This window comes from Bos indicus, chromosome 17, assembly GCF_029378745.1.
Source record: "Bos indicus isolate NIAB-ARS_2022 breed Sahiwal x Tharparkar chromosome 17, NIAB-ARS_B.indTharparkar_mat_pri_1.0, whole genome shotgun sequence".
Classification (NCBI taxonomy): domain Eukaryota; kingdom Metazoa; phylum Chordata; class Mammalia; order Artiodactyla; family Bovidae; genus Bos; species Bos indicus.
This window is the reverse complement of record NC_091776.1, coordinates 59,454,508-59,473,310: the sequence shown is the minus strand read 5'-3', so window position 1 is coordinate 59,473,310 and position 18,803 is coordinate 59,454,508.

Here is an 18,803-nt window from a genome sequence, read left to right as displayed (position 1 = left end):
TCCTATTTCAGGAAAAGACAGCTGGGTGGAGGGAAGAACAGCTGCCATCAGCCTCATAAAAGATGAGTTTCTTGCCCCCTACTGCTACAGAAAGAAGGGAACGAATCCTTTGGTTCTAACTGGAAATAAAGAAAATGTAGCTAAACCTTTGTGGGACGAGGAAGGCAGAGTTTCCCAGTTTCAATCAGAAATATATTTAACCCATTCAGCTATTCATTATCAGTTACTGCTGGTTTGACCCTGGGTGAGTTACTTTTCTCCAGGACTCAGTTTTCTTATCTGTAAAATGGCAATAATTATAGCACCTAAATGATTGCCCTGAGAATAATAAAAATAATCAGCACCAAACACAGGAAGAGACACAAAAGCGATTGTTAGCAATTATTATTACCATCTCTAGACTACTTCTATTAATATTACCTGTCACTGGACTGTTAGGGACAATCATACAGACAACGATGTTATATGAACAACTCACATCATGCCATTTCCTTCTCAAATGTCTTCAGTGATTATATTCAAGTGTGGTGGTACTAGTGGTAAGGAACCTGCCTGCCAATGCAGGAGACAAAAGAAACACAAGTTTGATCCCTGGGTCAGGAAATTCTCCTGGAGGAGGGTATGGTAACCCACTCCAGTATTCTTGCCTGAAGAATCCCTTGGACAGAGGAGCCTGGCAGGCAACAGTCCATGGGGTCACAGAGAGTTGGACATAACTGAAGCAACCTAGCATGCACCCATGCATCCAGAATAAGATCTTTTCTCCCTTTTCTCTCATTTTCACGGCCTACCTGCTGTTCCCAGGATGCACACAACCATTTTCAGCTTCCGGGTTTCTTCTCTGGATACCCTTCTTCCCATTCACTCATCCATTCATTCATTCAGAGACACTTAAAACCATCCCTGAGGCAGGATCACAGCCCAGCCACAGAGATATAACACTTAACAAGATAGGTGTCTGTCCTAAAGCATTTGCCCTCTCTGTTTAGGGCAGGCAAAGAAGGTGTGTCTTGAGAACCAATTCCAGTTCATTGTAGCTGGTTGGGTTGCTAGTATACCCAAGGTGAAGTGGATTCTAGAGATATAAGGCCACCTTCAGGCTCAGCTAAAATCTTCTCTGGTCGATTATGGATGTCTACCATGGGCAGAGGAGATGGATTTGAAACGATCTGTTTGCCCTTCCTCCCCAAGGGGAAGTTTGATACACACATAAAGTCCCTCTCAAATTCTACCTTCCCAGTAAACCACCTGGTTCTTTCCTTCATTTCATCCAGGTCTTTCTTCCAGTGTCCACAGAAAGGCCTTCCCTGACCACCTTGTCTGAAGCAGCCCCATCACTCCCCACTCCCCTTGTCCTTATCCAACTTGATTGCCCATCTTAGTCTTAACGACTACTCAACACAGTTGTTGGTTTCACGTCTCTGCAGCTTGAATGGAAACATCGTGACAGCAAGGTCTCTTCCTTGACTTCTTTAATACCAAAGTCCCTGGGATCCCAGAACACTGCTTGGCATGTGGGAGAAGCTCAATAAATACTTGTAAAGAGGGAAAAATAAGGAAGGATTGGGAGGGAGAAAGGGAAGGAGGAAAATATCAATGAATCAATACCCAAGTGAATGAATAAAGGATTGAGACGCAGGTGGTACTATTATCTTTCTAGAGTCACCAATGTGAATGTGTCTTCCAAACTGCCCATTTTATTTCTCTGTGCCAATAAGGCCGTTGGTCCTTAGCCTCTAGGTCTTCTAACTCTGGGAACTACATTCAACCTATTTTTCATGTTGCTATCTAGACTCTAAAAAGAATGGGGCAGCTGCTTTTGCTTGCCTTCCAAATATGGAACATTACAATAGAATAAAATGTAATAAGATAAAAAAATGATTTAAAAAAAGAAACGACTGGTAACACCTAAGAGGTCAAAGGTCCCAAATCAGTCCCCCCCCAAGTCTCCTATCAAGTCCACTCGACTTGCTCTGCTTGCAGGTTCCCCACCCCCACCCCATCGGGGTCCTTCTTCTCCACATTTCTCCCTGTATGGCCCTCCTCCGTTCCTCCTGCCCCCATCCCTGCCCAGGCCTCCTGCCTCCCATGTTGGAGATTAAAAACAACAGCTAAGCTGGCATTTACTGACTGTCAAACACCTCTTTGAGTTTCTTCAGAACAAACAGACTCAGCCGACTTTTTTGTTTGTTTTCTTCCTTTTCCTAAGCTGCCGAGCTGTCCCTGGCATTGTGCAAGAGGTCACACCGAGGGACTGTCAACAGCTCCCTAATGTCAGCTCCTACTCCAGAATGGGGGTCTGGGGTTTTATGGACCTCAACACACACACACACACACACACACACACACACACACACACACACACACAAGCAGATGTTTGTTTTCTCTGACAGGTCTGGCTTCTTCCCCCCTGGGAGTGTGGAGGCTTGAAACACACAAGGCCCCCTTCCCTAATTGCACAGGAAAAACAGCTTGAATAAACGGAGATGTACCACCCCCACTGTGTAATCCCTTCCCGGAGACCAGGAAGACAGAACCTGTTTGAAGGATTTCTTTTTTACTTTGTTTCTAGATTTTCAAAGTTTTGCAATAAAACATTCATCTATTTTATGTAGCAAAAGAAAAGCCAAAAGTCCCAAACAAAACTTTTAGTTCTGTGCCCCAAAGTCAACAGTGATAGTCTGTAATTTTATCATACATCCATGTATTCATTCAGTCAATATTTACTGGATGTCTGCTATATATCAGGCACATTTCTAGGTTTGGGTCTTCCCTGGTGGCTCGGTGGTAAAAAAAAAAAACAAAAAACCACCTGCCAATGCAGAAAACGCAGGTTCAATCCCTGGGTTGGGAAGATCCCCTGGAGGAGGGTATGGCTACCCACTCCAGTATTCTTGCCTGGAGAATCCCATGGACAGAGAAGACTGGCAAGCTGCAGCCCACAGGGTCACAAAGAGTCGGATATAACTGAACAACTAAGTGTGAACATGAGCACTTCTAGGTTTGGGGGGTGCTGTGGTGAGGAAAAGCAGATTCTGGTTCTTCTAGAAAGCTTCTCTTTGCAGGCCAAAATGAAAGAAGGATCTGTGATAAACAGGAGAGAGAGGTGGGCACGCCTGTGTGATCTCATATGTTTTGCACAGAGTGATTCTTCCAGAAACACCGTTCTGCGGCTTAATTTTCTGTATTTGACACTATGTCTTGAACTCTTTTCCCTATCAGCCCATAAACTTTTACCTTTTGCATTTCAAATGTTGCACAGTGCCTTATTGTTCAGATGTACCAAAATGTACTTAAACAGTTCCCTGGAGTTGGACGTTTGGGTTGTTTCCAAGCTGATTTCTTAGAAGTGAGATTGCTAGGAAAGGAAAGGAGTTGAAAACTTGACAGATATGCAAAAGGGGTTGAAGATTCTGAAAAGTGAGAACTTGGCCTCTTCCCTCAGTTTCACATACTCCATCTATCTCACCTTAAAACTACAGGAACTTGTCCAAGGACACTCAGGGAGTTGGGACTTCACCGATATTTACTTGGCATAAAGCTACCCCGAGCTTTAAGAGACCCTAATTTCCACTTTTCCTGCTGGTGGTAATTATCTAATTATATGTTGGTTTCGCCAGGAGACCCATGTGCTTCTGAGAAGCCAAAGTCTAATCTTGCCAGTGCCTAGAGTAGGACTAGGGACAGAGTGATTACTCAGTGAGAGTCCATGGATGGAATAATTAGTTCAAGAATAGAGGATAAAATGAGTGAGGGGCTGAATGGATACTGGGTGGTTAGAGAGACACATGGGTAGGTGAGGGCATGAAAGGATGAACAGATGATGGATGGACAGATGGATGGGTGGATGGGTGGGTGGGTAGGTGGGTAGATGGATGGGTGGTTGGGGGGTGAATAGGTCGGTGGATGAATGGATGGATGGATGGATGGGTGGATGGATGGATGCATAGCTGGCTGGACGTCTGGATAGAAAGGTGGATAGATAGATGCGTAGGTGGATAGATACATAAAAACATGCAGGAATGAATGAATGACTGGATGGATGAATGGGTAAATCAATCAATCAATGGATGATAGATAAATAAGTAAAAAACACATGCATGAATAAGTGAATGAGTGAAAGGGTGGATGTATAGACGGATGCTTAGCAATAGCTAAATTTACATGATTAACACATTATAAAGATGACTACTTTGTAAAATATTCAATTGTTTATTAAAGAATCCCCCTCCCCCCATAAACTCCCTTTATGGAGCTGTTTGGGAAGGAAGAGTTTATATTCCTACCAAGGCCAAATGTGTCACGTGAAATCCAACTATCAACATGGAAAAGAGAGGATGCCATGCCAGGAACCCTTTGGGCCTGGAACATCACCACATAAAACCACCACCTTCACAAATATACTTCCTCCTGTCCAGAGTGTCTCAATGTCCAAGCCATCATCAAGGAATTAAAGGCCTCACTTTTCTCCATAAGTGGCGCGTTGAGCCAGCTTCCCAAAAGCAACAGAGCTTAACCAGTCACTCCACTTTGGATCAATGCATCACCAGGCTTCTGCCCCAGCTTGTCTGGCAAGCCCCTTTGATCTGACCCAAGCCTCTCTAGGTCTCCTGATCCCTCGCCCCAGCCCTCAAAGGCCATCAGTTAAACAAAGCACCTTGGGAGCCCTCAACGTGTCTTCCAAGGCAAACAAGCCTTGGCCCCAGTGAGGTCAGCAGCCAGGAGGATGAGACGATTAAGCCACTGTCTTTGTCTGCGGCTTGTCTCTCGCTGCTATTCTTGACAGAGAGCAATGTGGCAAGAATCTAACCTGCATCTGAGAAGAGAGGAGCAAGCAGGAGTCATTGAGTATTTACCGTGTTCTAAGTACTAAGCTGGGCTCTGTACAATGTCTCATTTTACCCTGAGGAGCAGGGAGCAACTTTCCAAAGAGAAAGCTGAGAGGCTCAGAGAGGTTAAGTGGCTTGCCCAAGGTCACACAGCTAGCAAGTAACACAGTGAAGATTTGAGGTCAGGTTTGCCTTTTTTCAACGTCATTTTAAAAAATATATTTCAAATCGTGGTTGAAAAGGTACACATGGGAACTGCTTCAAAGTTTGATAGCCTCATACTGGGAAATTTTAAATATCAGAACTTATCAATGCTTCTTTTGGTCAAAATTGAATTTTTTTTCCCATAAATGAGGTCTTCTAGAGTCCAGTGGGAACAGAGAAGAGGAAACTGAACATTCTTGAGTGTGCCTGTGGATTGCGTGGAGACCATGTGGAGACCAAGCTTACCCAGCACACATGGCTGCTTCTCTGAGATCCAGTGCTTGTTTCCAGACTATTCCACCAGCCTCTTATCTTTTTTTCACTCTCACCTACGTCTCTGTTCCCATTACCCCATCTTCATTCTGAAGTTAAAAAATTCTAATCTGATAATGTTCTTCCCTACTTAAAAATCTTTGATAAAGAGCCAAATTATTATGGAAACATCAAAAACATATAAACAATGTTAATGACATGGGGAAATGTCCCAAGATATAGGTTCAAGGGCATCTTTTTTTAATAGCATGATCGTAACTGATCTTTACTATGTGGATCACATGACTAGGAGGAGAGAAATAGCCTAGAAATATTATGAGCAATGTGGTTTCATGGATATGCCAAGACCCACAAACCATTCCCAAGGCAGATGTCCAAAGAAACAACTTACACATAAAGGTTGCATAGAATCTGGAAGTGCTGAACTGACATTCAGTACACAGTAGATGAATGAGCTGCCCTGGGATATTCCCTGAATCCCACTCTTTGGAGCAATTTGCCCTCGGATGAGTTCAACAGGTAAGTTCGTGTAGATCTTATTAAGCAGAAAATACTACCTCTGCCTCAGGTAAAGGAATGCCTGTGCTTTGGGTGAAAGAGTAGATATCAGGGCTTATTGGTAGGAGGCCCTGCAGAATGTCTAGGGCCCCCAGCCTCTCCTGACCTGTGGCTGCCAGATGGCATGTTCCCATGGCAACCAGGAGATGTGGGAAAGGATACCAAGAGCACCCTTCTTTTCAGTCTTGGGATTCTATCCTGGCTTAATGAGATGGTGATGTGGGTAAAGAGCTCGATTGTTTGCTGGGAACCCAACTCGCTAGTCCAGTGCCAGTGTTATGTAGTCATTGTGTCTAGAAACTTCTTTTCTACAAAACATTTATGTGCCTGGCTCAATACTAGGTATTTGGGGATAATACCCAAGATATGTCCCTTACCCTCAAGTACCTCCACTGAAAATGAGTAATTATTTCTGAAAAGATCATTTAAATACACTATAGCACATGGGATTCATTTTTCAAACATCTCACAAATTATCTCTAAACACATGAAAAGAGTAGAATCACCACTCTAGCTGAAAATACAGGATGTGCAATTAAGTTTTCCAAACTATCTTATAAATGATCTCCAAACACACATGCAAAGGGTAAAGCCATCACTTCAATTAAATGGAGATGCAAAAATGCTTTGCATAAGATAGCTGCTCAATAAATACTGAATGAGTAAATATTAAAATACTGAATGAATAAATATGTATTGAATGAATATTGGCTAAATAAATTGAGTGAACTAACCATCAAAGACAGAGACTGACTAGCTGCACCACCCCCCATCTGTTTCCCAGAACCCTTTGCAGTTAGTGTGGTCACATGACAGTGCTGCAGCCAATAGGATGTGACAGAAGTGATAAGAGTACATCCCGATGTGGTCCACGAAAACCGCCCGTGGTGATCATTCACCAGCTAAACGGAGAGACTAGGGCTTTGAAGGAACTTGGGTCCCTGAAGAAGCACCATTTGGTGGTCACTGGTGGAGGACATCCCACCAATGAGAGACACCTGATTGGCCTTCCATGGGTAAAGCCGCTGAAGTGTGGGGGTTATTTGTGACAACAGCAAGCTTATCCTGCCTTACACCACTCAACCATTCCTTACCCATGGCCAACTTCCATAACTACAGCTAACATATATAGCACCTTCCTGCGACTCAGAAAAGGCACCCTCTCCCCATGTTCCCCTTGCCTGCTGTCTCTCCATTTCTCATCTAGACTGGTATCTCCCCAAACATCAGTCATTCTTTATTATCTTCAGACTTTTGCAACCTCCGTAAATTGTCTGCACTATTAGACTTCATGATGTTCTTCATGCCAACTCATTTTATTGTCTAATACTTTTCAGTAAGTTCCCTACATACAGGGCATCCCTGGTGCCTCAGCAGTAAAGAGTCCACCTGCAATGCAGGAGATGCAGGAGATGTGGGTACGATCCCTGGGTTGGAATATCCCTTAGAGGACGGCATGGCAAACCCATTCCAGTATTCTCGCCTGGGAAATCCAGGCAGGCTGCAGTCCATGGAGTCACAGAGAGTTGGACGTGACTGAAGCAGCTGAGCATGCATGTCCAGACGCCTAACTATGAATGGGTTCTATTCGGAAAGCATGTTTATAAGTCCAACAAAGTTAGCCTAAGTACCCAAATAACATAATCAACTATATAGTACTGTACTGTCATAGGTTTATAACTCTTTTCATATAAATAATACATAAAAACAAACACAAAATATAAAGGTAGCCTTTTTAATCTTACAGTGTAGTACCTTGAAAAGTATAGTACGACAGCTGGGCTACGGGGGCTGGCGTCGAGTGAACAAGCAAGAAGAGTTACTAAGTGGAGGAGAGAAAGGAGGTGAGAGATGGGAGAGCTGAAGGATCGTCAGCAATACGAGACAGAGGGCAAGTGCAGTGTCACTCACGTCCGATGTTGATGCCACAGGTTCTAGCTACAAAAATGCTGAACTACTTGACTCTATAAAGCGCTCTACAGTCAACCACTTATAGAGGAGGCACACACTTGAGAATGTACACCCTACAAGTGAACTAACAACGTGATTGAACATGCGGATGCTCATTCACATCTTTGAAAGTTTGCGGCTTAAAGTTTTGTACGTACGGACATCACTGCATTTCAAAAGACAACTGTATATTACTCCAGTCCTTGGCATCCCAGGGTCCTTTACTCCAAGTAGAAAGTTGCCTTGAAAATAAACACAAAGAACACAACGATTGATGCTAAATTCTAATCAGATTGTCCTGAATGGGCTCTGGGCCTGCGGGGAGCTCTCCTGTTTAAGAGAGATGAGCAACTGTTGGAGGAAATAAAGCAGTAAAAGAACCAAATGAAGATCTGCTTCCTGAAAAACCAAAGGAGTGGGAAGGAATAGGAAAGGGAATGTTTCCACTGTGTGGTTTAATGTTACATATAATGTCCTATTCCATATATCTTCTGAAAGTCCCTCCCCATCTGAGAAACTTTATCCTGGAAGCTCACTTAAGGTGAAATATTGGGATTTCCCCGGTGGTCCAGTGGCTAAGGCTCCGAGCTCCCAATGCAGGGGGCCTGGGTTCGATCCCTGGTCGGGGAACTAGATCCCACATGCTGGAACTCAGTGTCTGCATGCTGCAACTAAGACCAGTGTAGCCAAATAAATTAATAATAAGAACAAACACTTTTTTTAAAAAAAGATGAAATGTGGTCTCTTTCTGGGTCTCAAACATGTGTTTAAGATCAATGACACCTGGAGAGTTTCTGGCATTTTATCTTTCACCTGCAGTACATTCTGCCCCATCTCCACCAGCCCCATCAGGCAAGCTCTCAGAGCCTGTGGGGGCCTGCCCTATCTTGGTTGCAAAGCTGAGATGTAGTCCCTGCCACCCAGTTTTTCTCAGGCAGAACCATCCCTGCTCACTTGTGCTTCCTCCCCTCCCCTGTTTATCAGTTCCAAATTCTCTTTCTCAGCAGTTTCCCTCTCTTGGGTCCAAGCCACACTTTCTCACAGGAAACCAAACTCAGGACATGGTAAAGACGATCTCCTCCAGGACACATACAGATCCCTTGTGCATGCTAAGCGCTTCAGTCATGTCTGACTCTTTGCAACCCCATGGACTGTAAGCCCAGGAAACTTCTCTGTCCATGGGATTCTCCAGGCAAGAATACTGGTGTGGGTTGCCATTTCCTCCTCCAGGGGATCTTCCTGACCCCGGGATCGAACCCACATCTCTTATGTTTCCTACACTGGCAGGCGGGTTCTTAACCACCTGGGAAGCCCCAGAGATCCCTTGAGATCGCCTCATCCCTGAGTGTCATGTAAGGGAGAAAAAGAAACAAACACACACAGCATATGTATCGAAACCCAAAGCACTACCCAAGGAAGAAAGGTGTATGATGTTGTGTTTTGTGTGTGTGTGTGTGTGTGTGTGTGTGTGTGTGTGTAGGTGTTTCAGTGGGATGGTATCTTCAAATGCCCCACCAGGCTACTTTACAAGTAGCTATTATTTTAATGACTTTGCAATTTGATTTGCACAGAAGAGAGTGTGCATTGACAAAAGATTCCAAGGCCCATTGCAATTCTTAAAATAATAATAATCATGATTTCAAATAGTGAGATAATAATAATTATTATTATTCTACAACTCTTCCAGGAAGTCTGTAGCTAACCAGCCTTATGATTATTGGTGAGTCACTTTGCCTCTCTAGGTCTTATTTCTTCACCTCTAATATTTCACCTAGATGCTCCTTACAGTCTCATACATCCCAAAATATTCATGAGTTTATAATTCTATAAAATATTTACAGAGTCACTGCCACTGGGAAGATGGCATAGAGCTCTGTCATTACCAGCTGTGTGGTGTGTCCTTGGACAAGTGACTCAACCTCTGTTCCCAGTATGATCATCTCTGTAAATAGGTATAAGGATACTGATCATCTCTGTAAATAGGTATAAGGATACTGATTACCTGGCTAAGTCAAAAAGAAGATGAATTGAATTAAACCAGGTAAGCACTCAGTATGCTGCTGCTGCTGCTAAGTCGCTTCAGTCGTGTCTGACTCTGTAGGACCCCATAGACGGCAGCCCACCAGGCCTCGCCGTCCCTGGGATTCTCCAGGCAAGAACACTGGAGTGGGTTGCCATTTTCTCCTCCAATGCATATGGCGCCTAGTATGATGAAGTCATTAAACACAGCACTGGAACCCGAGCTGGGTGGCCTCTTCCATGCCTCAGTTTCTTTATCCATCAAATGAGGATGTGCGCAGCGTACCCTTCCCAGTGCTGCTGTGGAGACTGAGTGTGATCAGTGACTGGCACACGGTCAGCTCTTTGGATGCAGTCGTTGCTCTTATGGATGTCACTGCTGTGGTTGTTGTTATTCCCATCTGTGCCCTGAGAGACCAGATGAGGTGACCCTCCCAGGTGAGAGGGCTCCGGCTACGGAGATTTAGATTCTTTCAAGACCGGAAATTTCAGAAACCCAGAGATAGGCTGAAATGTAAAACCGTTGCAGTAGAGTTCTGCTCAACACTCTGGCAGTTCCAAGGCAAGGTGGGAGGAGGAGAGAGGGAGGGAGGAAGGGAGGACCAAGCCCTAGCGCAAGAAGGGCTCGCGTTCATTACCGCCACTCTGAAGATTGCAGGAAGACTAAGAGGGCCCCCGTGGCCCCAGGGATGAGCAAACACAATCTTTGTGGGGGGCCTTTGTTGAGTAACTAGGGCAAACTCTCTGTGTGTGTCTGTCTTCCTTCCTTTTATTCTACTAATGAAAGAGAAAGAGAAGAAAGATTTCCCTTTAGAAAGTCAGGAGACAAGGGGGAAGCATTAAACGCTGAAACCCCAGAGGGCAAACTTCGGAATCTACCCACACAAGGCAAATTCCTTGTCTCTCAATCCTTCCAACTGCTCGCCGGCCAGGTGTTGGCGGCTAAGTCAACGACTGTCACACAGCAGATGAACAAGTTCAAGTTGGCTCTCGGGACCCGTGGGTGTTGGAGCCAAAGAGAGAAGGTCTTTATCTGAGGATGTTCCAAAGTATCTGGGGCCAGGAAGTTCTGACAAAACAGAGGAAACCAAGCAGCATTTTGCAGCAGAAACCCTGGTCTCAGCCCGTGAGATTTTGTTTCAGGGTCTGACATACATCTGCCGTGAGACCTTGGGCAAGTCCTTTTCCTCTTCTGGGCTTCAATTTCCAGGTCTGATAAGTCAAAGGGTCAAAACACGTGGCATCTGGGCTCCCCTCTAGTCTTAACCTCTAGTGCGGAGGAAGTTGGACTAAGCTTTGAATCAGTTTCTGAGATATCATATTGAAAAGGCATTTAGAGACAATTATAGAGAACACTTCCGAGTGATGTTGATCTACATCCATTTAACATGGTGCCATGTGGCACCAGGCATCCTTTTATGGGACACAGAGTAGATTATTCTAGTACATTCTTTTCCCATATTTGGGTTCAGAGAAGGGATCAGAACCCTCAGTGATAAAGATTTAGAATAAAAATATAGCTAAGTACCAGAACACATTTTTTAAAATAATCACCCATTTATCTATTCATCCACAAAACCATTTAATCATCCATCCATCTATAGGCATAAATGCTTCTGTCATCCGTTCATTAATGAATCCACTCATCAGTTTATTCCTGGATTCACGCATCCAAACATGCACCCATTCATACCTACACATACATGTGTTCATCCATCTATTCATTTATTCAAGCATCCAAACTTCCATTCATCTATTAATTACGTCATACAGACATACATACCTATATACACCCATCCATGCATGCATCCATCCTCATCCATTCATTTATACATCCATGAATCCATCCAAATATCCATTTATCTATGCATACACATAACTTTCCATCCATCTAGCCAGCCAGCCAGCCATGTACTTATCCCTTCATTTATGAAACCATTTTTGTTTAGTCGCAAAGTCAAGTCCAACTCTCCTGCAGTCTTGAGGACTGTAGCCCACCAAGCTCCTCTGTGCATGGGATTTCCCAGGCAAGGATACTGGAGTGGGTTACATGCATATATATAGCTACCTACCTACCTACATCCAGCCTCCTGTCTTTCATTTATCCATCAATGCACCCATTCACTCATTTATCCATTCAGTGATGAACCATCATCTAGTCATCCATCCACCTTCAGAGAGAAAAGACGTTCATCCATTCCTTTAAGGAGCTCACAGTATAGTGATAGACAAGAGAAGAGATATTTTCAATAGACTGTGAGTTGCTATGATAGGAAGTAAAGACAGAGAGGTGAGAAGGGAGGGAAATATGTCGATAACAATAACTACCAAGTAATAAACCATCTCTGTATGCCTCAGTTCAGTTTAGTCACTCAGTCGTGTCTGACTCTTTGCGACCCCATGAATCGCAGCACGCCGGGCCTCCCTGTCCATCACCAGCTCCCAGAGTTCACTCAGACTCACGTCCATCGAGTCAGTGATGTCATCCAGCCATCTCATCCTCTGTCGTCCCCTTCTCCTCCTGCCCCCAATCCCTCCCAGCATCAGAGTCTTTTCCAATGAGTCAACTCTTTGCATGAGGTTGCCAAAGTATTGGAGTTTCAGCTTTAGCATCAGTCCTTCCAAAGAACACCCAAGACTTATCTCCTTCAGAATGGACTGGTTGGATCTCCTTGCAGTCCAAGGGACTCTCAAGAGTCTTCTCCAACACCACAGTTCAAAAGCATCAGTTCTTCGGCACTCAGCTTTCTTCACAGTCCAACTCTCACATCCATACATGACCACTGGAAAAACCATAGCCTTGACTAGACGGACCTTTGTTGGCAAAGTAATGTCTGTATGTATGCCTAGGTTTTAAATTATAGTTCACACCAATTTTGTGAGCTTCATATTATAATCTTCCTTTTGATAATGGGAAAGCCAAGGCTTAAGGAGGTTAATTAACTCTCCCCACATAGCAGGTAAGTAATACAGCTGAGACACAGACGGCTCGGTGTGAGAGCCAAGGTCCTCCTCCCTATATTCAGAGGAAGGAGGAGGAGAAGTGGGTGACCGAGGGAGGATGAGATGGTTGGGTAGCATCACTGACTCAATGAATATGAGCTCAAGCAAACTCCGGGAGATAGTGAAAGACACGGAAGCCTGGTATGCTTCCATGTCCATGGGGTTACAAGGAGTCAGACACGACTTAGCAACCAAACAACAACAATATGTAAAATATTTAGTACACAACATTGTAAAACAACTATACTCCAATAAAAGTTAAAATTAAGTTTAAAAAGAAAAAAGAATATTTAGCACAGATATTTTCTAAATGGCTGATGAATGCTGTGCTGCTATTATTAAGAAGGATCTAATCTAGTATCTGATACAGGTATTTGCATAGACATTCTCTCACTGATTGCTTCTAACCACCCTCGAAAGGTAAGGGTGATTATCCCCTATATACTAATGAGGTGCCCACAACCTCAGAAATTAAGTGATGGTTAGGCAGTTAAAACAGGATTCTCACCCAGCTCCTTGCCAAACCCCTGTGGCCTCAGCACTTCCCTAAGCCCTCTGGGCCAACAAAAGACAAAGTCTGGATATTGGTGCCTGAGTCAGGAGAAGACCATTTCTCAAGAAGGAGGGGTTACTCACAACAGGGCAGGATGGTACCTGATTGAGGAGGAAATGATGACACTCAGGAAACAGGGCATATTCATAGAAGCACAAGGTTCTGTGCTGAGGTGTCTGATATAGGCTGGAGTGACTTGGAGAGGGGAGAGAAGTCCACGAGACCTGGAAAAACCACAGAAGGCTTCATGGATGTGGCGGCTTTTAAAGAATAGCAGGGTTGAGGTGTTTGAACCAGTAAGCAGAGAAGACGGTACATAGAAATGACAGAGATAGGGCTGACTTTCCTGCAGCAGACAAAAGGAGAAACAATAGAATAAAATATAATAATGACAGAAACTATAACAATAATCATTCGCATGCCAGGAAGTGTTCTGAAGTTTATATGAGCTCACTTAAGTCTTTATATCCATCATCGCCATTCTAAAGATGAGAAAACTGAAGCACAGAGATGAAGCAATTTGACCAAGATCACAAGTTAAAACTGGGAGAAAACCAAAATCAGCCAGCAGGGTAGTTATGAGCACTAGTAGGGAAGAGACTATAAGGCTGCTGAATAGTGTAAGAACAAAGGCTAGAAATGTAGACATTCATGAGTTGAATCTAGGGATTTCCCTGGTGGTCCAGTGGTTAAGACTTCAACTTCCAACACAAGGGGGTGCAGGTTCGATCCCTGGTCAAGCAGCTAAAATCCCACAGCCCTCATGGTCAAAAAGTCAAAACATAAAACAGAAGCAATGTGGTAACAAATTCAATAAAGACTTTAAAAATGGTCCACATCAAAAAAAAAAAAATCTTAATAAAATAAGTTGCATCTAGACAATCGGGTCGGACACGACTGAGTGAATTCACTTTCACTTTTCACTTGCATGCACTGGAGAAGGAAATGGCAACCCACTTCAGTGTTCTTGCCTGGAGAATCCCAGGGACAGGGGAGTCTGGTGGGCTGCTGTCTATGGGGTCGCACAGAGTCGGACGACTGAAGCGACTTAGCAGCAGCAGCAGACAATCTGGGGTCCAGTGCATGCTTCTGCCCACTTTCTGGCCATGGAATCCTATCAAAGTCCCTTAACTTCCCTGAACCTAGATTCTAAGCCTGAAAACACAGGGCATGGAAATGGCTAGTTAAGTCCTTGGAAGGTTGATGTGAGGATTTTTAGAAACCAGAAGTCATCCAAGTAAGGACACAATACATATTTAAATTAGGGGGATGGGACCTCCCTGGTGGTTCAGTGGCTAAGACTCCATGTTCCCAATGCAGGGGGCCTGGGTTCAATCCTTGGTCAGGGAACATGTTGCAAATCAAAAATAAATAAACAAAAATATTTTAAAAATATAAATAAATTAGGGGGTGCTGACATCACTGTCTTTTAGGGTGAGGACCTTAGAGACACAGGTGGAAGCAAATGTATCCTGAAGGTTTAGAACTTTGCGGCCACTTTGGGACCCGCTCTCTGGATTCGAATCTCAGTTCGGCTGTTTCCTAGTTTTGTGCCTGGAGATAAGTCACTGTGTGTTTTTAACCCTCACTTTTCCATATTTTGAAAGGGGATGGACCTGTTTTCAAGGGCTGCACTGAAGATTAAAAAGGGGTGGAGACGAGGCCTGCTTCTAACTGTTGCACGGGAGACTAAATGAGTTCGTGGACTGTACTAAGAACCCGAAACAAGGCCAGGGAAAGGAGGATCTCTGGGAAGGTTTATGCTCATTAATGCAAGGGGCCAGGTCAAGGGCAACCCCAAGACCTCAGAGCATGCCATGCGAGTGGTTTCTGAGGATGACAAGGCACAATGCATCCGGCAGCCACAGAGGGAAAGCCAAGCGTGTCAGCTAGTATGCTGCCAGCAATAGCTGTCGATGTCATGGCTCTGGAACCCCCTGCCTTAGACACCAGAATCTCACGGTGAATCTCACCCCCATGAGCACTGGAGCATTCCAGAAACAAGGGTATGTGCAAAGCAGAAATAGAGACACAGGCTTAGAGAACAAATGTAAGGGGGTAAAAAGGGATGGAATGGATTGGGAGAGTGGGATTGACATGCATACACTACTGATACTAGGTACGAAATAGGTAACTAATGGGAACCTATTGTATAGCACAGGGAACTCTACTCAAGGCTCTGTGATGATCTACATGGGAAGGAAATCCAAACAAAAGAGGGATATATAGAGCCGACTCACTGTTAAAGACCCTGATGCTGGGCAAGATTGAAGGCAAAAGGAGAAGAGGGCTGCAGAGGATAAGATGGTTAGGTAGCATCACCAATTCAATGGGCATGAAATTGAGCAAACTCTGGGAGATAGTGAAGGACAGGGGAGCCTGGTGGGTTACAGTCCTTGGGGTCACAAAGAGATGGACATGACTGAGCGACTGAACAGCAACAACAATAGGTGATTTACTTTGCTGTACAGCTGAAACTAACACAACATTGTAAAGCAATTATACTCTAATAATTTTTTTTTTTTTAAAGAAAAAGTAAGGCTTCATTCTGTAACTGAAAAGACTCCAGCCACGGCCCCAGGCCCAATAGACACACACACACACACACACACACACACACACACACACTTCCACCAGGAACCAGCCATTGTGTGATGCAGCTGAACTTTCTACTGTTCCTATTTGAGTCAGCACGAGCAAGCGATTGCTTCCCAAGTCCTATTTATGTCCGTTTTGTTTTGCAGGAGTTAGCAAGGGCGCGGGTAGCAGACGGATATTGTTGTTTTCCAGAAAGTCTATTTAAAAAACAGAATGCCGTGACGGGTTGGGTTTGAAAGAATGAGGATAAACATACGGTGATGTTTTTCCCTTCATTCGTTTGGACTTCTGTTGAAACCCAAATCTAAAACGACCGTGACCATAGATATCCTATTGTAGAGACAGGGGTTTTTCTTTTCTTTTTTTTTTTTTTTTCCCTTTATTTGTTAAAAAGATTCAAAAGAGCGAGACCTTCACCATTTGAATCAGCTCTCTGATGAAATCTCTGTCAACATCTACACTTGCCTCAGAAGGCCTTGCAAAATCATAAGTAATTCATTCGATGTATAATTGTGTTCTTAAGTCCTGCCTCTCTCACTATCCAGGCAGAGTGGGTCTGTTAGCTTGGCAGGGCCATCTGGCTCATGGGACAAATAGAAGGGGGATCAACTGTTGGCCCTCTTTTACTAACTGGGACAAATGCTTGAAGCTTTCTGATCCTCAGTCTGTGTACAACAAAGGCCAGTGAGATCTGTTTTAATTTTTTCATCCATGTGTGTGCATGCTCAGTCACTTCAGTCATGTCCAACTCTTTGCAACCCTGTAGCCTATAGCCCACCAGGCTCCTCTGTCCATGGGATTCTCCAGGCAAGAATACTGCAGTGGGTTGTCATTTTCTCCTCCAGGGGCTCTTTCCCACCTGGGATCAAACCTGGGTCTTTTGCATCTCCTGCATAGGCAGGCAGGTTCTTAACCACTAGGGCCACCTGGGAAGCCCTTCCACTCATTCACCCATTCAAATATTTTTGAGGATGACTTTGGGGCAAGGTGGCATGGCAGGCACTGGAAACAGAGCAGCGAGCAAGACAGGCACAGATTCCACCCTCATCCTTGTGTAGGAGACAAGATCATGAACAAAATAAGTAAGGAAAGTGCACAGCAGGTTAAATTAAGAAAAACCAGAGTGAGAAAGGGGAATTGTGTGAGTCCATGTGTGTGTGTTGGAATGGATGGGAGGGGGGAGGTTAGATAGCATGATCCAGAAAGGCCTCACTGAGAAGGTCACATACAAGACAAAATCTAAAGCAGGTGAGAGAACCGACTACACACATACCTGGGCAAGAACATTTCATGCAGAGGAAACAGCAGGTGCAAAAGCCCTGAGGTTGGAGTGTGCCCAGTGTGTTGGAGGAGCAGCAGGGAAGCCAGGAGGTGGGGGTGGTTAGGGCATGAAAGGGTGGGGAGTAGGGGATGAGGTCAGAGACACAACTTTATGAAGTGGTCCTGGGAACGAAATCATTGCATGAGCTTCATACATAATAGATGTACAATGACTGTATTTTAGATGGTGAACCCATGAACATAATTGGAAATTCAATGGCTATCTCTTTTATCCATCCAAATACTAGGATTCAGAGAGCTCTATTGACTTCCCTAAGTCCACTCTGCAGGCTCATGAAGAATTTGTGGCTAGACTTCAGGACCCATTCTAACTAGCCCAACATTTAGTCTTCCCCAGGTTATTGACACAGATAAAAATCATGATCAGTGCCCTCCCCAATGTCAACAATTGACATTGTGAAAAGAAGGGATTCTGGGTGCACAGGACAAAATCCCCCCCAGCCCCCACCAATCACAATTATCCAGTCCCAGATACTCCGGTGGCTCAGCAGGTAAAAAATTCTCCTGCAATGCAAGATATGCAGGAGACAGGTCTGAAAGATCCTCTGGAGTAGGAAATGGCAACTTACTCCAGGATTCTTGCCTGGAAAATCTCATGGACAGAGGAGCCTTGCAGGCTACAGTCCATGAGGTGGCAAAGAGTCAGACACTACTGAAGGGATTGAACATGCCCACGGATATCCAAAGTACTAAGGTTGAGAAACTTTGGCTTAGGGGAACAGCCCCAAATCTATTGTTGTTTTTTTCCTCTTCAAATTCTTATTGTTCTAAACTCCATTTGGTGATTCTCCAGGGTGTGTGGGGAGCTGATAGTACATGATTGAATGGGGGGTGGGACCCACTAGCCCCTCCACCCACTCCGGGGTTGGGCTGGTTAGTGGGGGATGATTCCTGGCTGGGATGAACTCAATCCTATTTCCCCTTCCGGGGATCTTTGTTGAAAGCATTAGCATGAACTAGGGGGGAAAGGGTGGAGCTAGAAGCAAGCCCAATTTTCCAAAATAAAGTCATAGATAAGAGATTAAGATCCCTGAGACTGTGGCTGTACTGTTTGCAGCACAAAGCCTTTATCCAGGGCTTTCCTAAGCACGGAGGGATAACAGATATTATCAGGGTAACACATGAAAATAATGGTATCTCAGCTCGAAAGGGTGGGTCTTCTCTTTTGCAAAGAGCTCAGTACACTTCCGTCCACACACTTTCAAAGGGTCCAGCCTACTGGGAGACGATGTATTAAGCCAATCCGGAAGGAGGGACTAGAATTGAAAGCAAGTTTAACAGCATGCCTGTGGGAGCATTATGGGGCTTCCCTGGTGGCTCAGATGGCAAATAATCTGCCTACAGTGCAGGAGACCAGGGTTGGACCCCTAGGTCAGGAAGATTCCCTGAAGAATGAAATGGCGACTCACTCCAGTATTCTTGCTTGGAGAATTCCATAGATAAAGGAGCCTGGCAGGCTACAGTCTGTAGGGTCG